The 4,045-nt window shown below is 39.1% G+C and overlaps 1 long non-coding RNA gene across 1 annotated transcript in view; it reads right to left on the bottom strand.

Annotated features, from left to right (window-relative positions):
- Positions 1 to 329, bottom strand: part of LOC149462566 (uncharacterized) — a 612,825-nt gene extending 612,496 nt beyond the window's left edge. The window contains exon 1 of the long non-coding RNA XR_016312651.1: positions 29 to 329. This is a non-coding gene — a long non-coding RNA (uncharacterized LOC149462566). The remainder of the gene's footprint in view (positions 1 to 28) is intronic.
- Positions 330 to 4,045: the final 3,716 nt, after the last annotated feature.

Genomic DNA, 4,045 nt, shown 5'->3' with positions numbered 1-4,045 from the left:
AGCGACACTCTTTACAGCAAGCACTTACCGTATTCGGGGCTCTCACGCCGTGCTCTCCCGTTGAATCCAAAACTGGTTAAGTGAAGCCTCTCTCTCTCTCGTTCTTGTTCTCTCTCTCTGCAAAGACACACAGCGGCGATGTCCTGGTTTCCTGAAGATACGATGTATCCCTCTTTGTAGACCAACCCAACGTACACAGGCAGAAGGATGGAGGAGGCTTGTTATCCACAGAGCTCCGTATCCTGCTTGATTTTCCTCTTCTTCCCGATACAAATGTCCATATCAGCTGAAGCACACACAGGTGACATGAATGGGAAAAGGGAACCAATCCTGCAATGCCTGCGAATGACAGGCACACATGCATTCAAAGGCAGGCAGTACCACTGGAGGAGGGAAGGGAGGGGAGAGGCTGGCTGATTCTCTCCATCCCTCAGCCATGCTCGGCTCTCCTCTCCGGAGCCGAACCCACCCACAGGTTGAACGTTCCCATCTCTGGCGTTCTCCCTTTACTATATTTACTGTATGCTACATACATGCTTGGAGAGAGGCTGGAGGTGCTCCAAGCCTGCCTGCCTCAACAAGTTCGTGACACCCAAAAAAAAAAAAATCTCCTACAATGTCATTGTCTGCTTACAGGAAACCTCACAATTCAAATAAATCAAATAAAAGGGATCAGCTTACCGTGCAGAATGAACTTTGCATGCATGACCGATTAATGCTGAACGCTCGCCGAAAACACGACCGTTGTTGTTTTTAGCTTTTTTATTGTATTTGGATATGCAGATGTCTGTTTCATCAAAAAAAAAATGGGGGAAAAAAAGAAAGGGAGTTAACCATATAAAAAGGGTTCCGCTCCTTGCGCAGAATGAACTTCACCTGCACGACCGATTAACACTGAACGCTCGCCGAAAACGCGACCGTTGTTGTTTTTAGCTTTTTTTATTGTATTCGGATATGCAGATGTCTGTTTCATCAAAAAATGGGGAAAAAAAGGGAGTTAACCATATAAAAAGGGTTCTGCTTCCTGCACAGAATGAACTTCACCTGCACGACCGATTGATGCTGAACACTCGCCGCGAAGGTGGCCGTTGGTTTTTTTTTTAGCTATTTCATTGTATTTGGATATGGAGATGTCTACTTTATTTTTTTTTAAATGAGGAAAAAAAGGGAGTTAACCCTATAAGAAGGATCCATTTACAAAACAAAATTAACTCATTCATGACCGATTGATGCTGAATGCTTGCCAAAATCATGGCTGTTGTTGTTTTTAGCTTTTTTGATTGTATTGGGATATGCAGATGTCAATTTCATTAAAAAAAAGGGTGAAAAAAGGGAGTTAACCATATAAAAAGGGTTCCACTTCCTGCGCAGAATGAACTTCACCTGCACGACTGATTAACACTGAACGCTCGCCGAAAACACGACCATTGTTGTTTTTAGCTTTTTTATTGTATTCGGATATGCAGATGTCTGTTTCATCAAAAAAATGGGGGAAAAAAGGGAGTTAACCATATAAAAAGGGTTCCACTTCCTGCGCAGAATGAACTTCACCTGCATGACCGATTGACGCTGAACACTCGCCGCGAAGGTGGCCGTTGTTGGGTTTTTTAGCTATTTCATTGTATTTGGATATGGAGATGTCTACTTTATTTTTTTTTAATTGAGGAAAAAAGGGAGTTAACCCTATAAGAAGGATCCATTTACAAAGCAAAATTCACTCATTCATGACCGATTGATGCTGAACGCTTGCCGCAATCATGGCCGTTGTTGTTTTTAGCTTTTTTGATTGTATTGGGATATGCAGATGTCAATTTCATTAAAAAAAATGGCGAAAAAAAGGGAGTTAACCATATAAAAAGGGTTCTGCTTCCTGCACAGAATGAACTTCACCTGCTCGACCGATTGGCGCTGAACACTCGCCGCGAAGGTGGCCGTTGTTGGGGTTTTTTTTAGCTATTTCATTGTATTTGGATATGAAGATGTCTACTTTATTTTTTTTTAAATGAGGAAAAAAGGGAGTTAACCCTATAAAAAAGATCCATTTACAAAGCAAAATTAACTCATTCATGACCGCTTGATACTGAATGCTTGCCAAAATCATGGCCGTTGTTGTTTTTAGCTTTTTTGATTGTATTGGGATATGCAGATGTCAATTTCATTTAAAAAAATGGTGAAAAAAAGGGAGTTAACCATATAAAAAGGGTTCTGCTTCCTGCAGGGAATGAACTTCACCTGCTCGACCGATTGGCGCTGAACACTCGCCGCGAAGGTGGCCGTTGTTGGGTTTTTTTTTAGCTATTTCATTGTATTTGGATATGAAGATGTCTACTTTATTTTTTCTTAAATGAGGAAAAAAGGGAGTTAACCCTATAAAAAGGATCCATTTACAAAGCAAAATTAACTCATTCATGACCGATTGATGCTGAATGCTTGCCACAATCATGGCTGTTGTTGTTTTTAGCTTTTTTGATTGTATTGGGATATGCAGATGTCAATTTCATTAAAAAAAATGGTGAAAAAAAGGGAGTTAACCATATAAAAAGGGTTCCACTTCCTGCGCAGAATGAACTTCACCTGCACGACCGATTGACGCTGAACACTCGCCGCGAAGGTGGCCGTTGTTGGTTTTTTTTTTTAGCTATTTCATTGTATTTGGATATGGAGATGTCTACTTTATTTTTTTTTAAATGAGGGAAAAAAAGGGAGTTAACCCTATAAAAAAGGATCCATTTACAAACCAAAATTAACTCATTCATGACCGATTGATGCTGAACGCTTGCCGCAATCATGGCCGTTGTTGTTTTTAGCTTTTTTGATTGTATTGGGATAGGCACATGTCAATTCCATAAAAAAAAAAAAAATGGCGAAAAAAGGGAGATAACCATATAAAAGGGTTCTACTTCCTGCGCAGAATGAACTTCACCTGCTCGACCGATTGATGCTGAACACTCGCCACGAAGGTGGCCGTTGTTGGTTTTTTTTTTTTTTAGCTATTTCTTTGTATTTGGATATGGAGATGTCTACTTTTTTTTAAATGAGGAAAAAAAGAAAGGGAGTTAACCCTATGAAAAGGATCTGTTTACAAAGCAAAATTAACTCATTCATGACCGATTGATGCTGAAAGCTTGCCGCAATTGTGGCCGTTGTTGTTTTTCTTAGATATTTGATCGTATTTGGATTTGCAGATGTCTACTTCATTGAGTAAAAAAAAAATTACCTGTGTTAAAAGGGTTCTGCTTTCTGCGCAGAATGAACTTCACCTGCACCAGCGATTGATGCTGAACGCTCACCGCGAAGGTGACCGTTGTTGGGTTTTTTTTTAGCTATCTGATGGTATTTGGATATGCAGATGTCTATCTAATTTTTTTAAAAATGGGGAAAAAAGAAGGGGAGCTAGCCATATAAAAAGGGTTTTGCTTACTGTGTAAAATAAACGTTGCCTGTGTGACCAATTGACCTTTTGACCGCAAAGGTGGCAGATCGAGTTATTTTTTTGGCTGTTTGATAGTATTTGGATATGCAGATGTCTAGTTATTTTTTTTATAAAAAAAGAAAGGGAGGTAACCCTATGAAAGGGATCTGTTTACTGCGCAGAATGAACTTCGTGTTCATGCCAGATTGACGCTGAACGCTTGTTGCAAAGGTGGACTTTTTTTGTTTGTTTTTTGGGGTTTTTTTTTAGCTATTTGATGGTATTTGGATATGCAGATATCTACTTCATTTTTTAAAAAATGGGAAAAAAAAAAGAAAGGGAGTTAACCCTATAAAAGGGATCTACTTATTGCGCAGAATGAACTTTGAATGTATACCCTATTAACTTGCTTGATGCAAGTTGTTGTTTTTAGCTTTTTTATTGTTTTTGGATATGCAGATGTCTATTTCATTTAAAAAAAAAATGGGAGAAAAAAGAGCGTTAACCATATAAAAAATGGTTCTGCTTGCTGCTCAGAATGAACTTTACCTGCACAGACGATTGATGCTAAGCGCTTGCCGCAATCATGGCCATTGTTGTTTTTTTAGCTATTTAATTGTATTGGGATATGCA

The sequence above is a fragment of the Staurois parvus genome, unplaced genomic scaffold, assembly GCF_062004578.1.
Source record: "Staurois parvus isolate SC_StPar_1 unplaced genomic scaffold, SC_StPar_1.0 ptg000173l, whole genome shotgun sequence".
Classification (NCBI taxonomy): domain Eukaryota; kingdom Metazoa; phylum Chordata; class Amphibia; order Anura; family Ranidae; genus Staurois; species Staurois parvus.
This window is presented reverse-complemented; position numbering and strand designations above follow the sequence as displayed.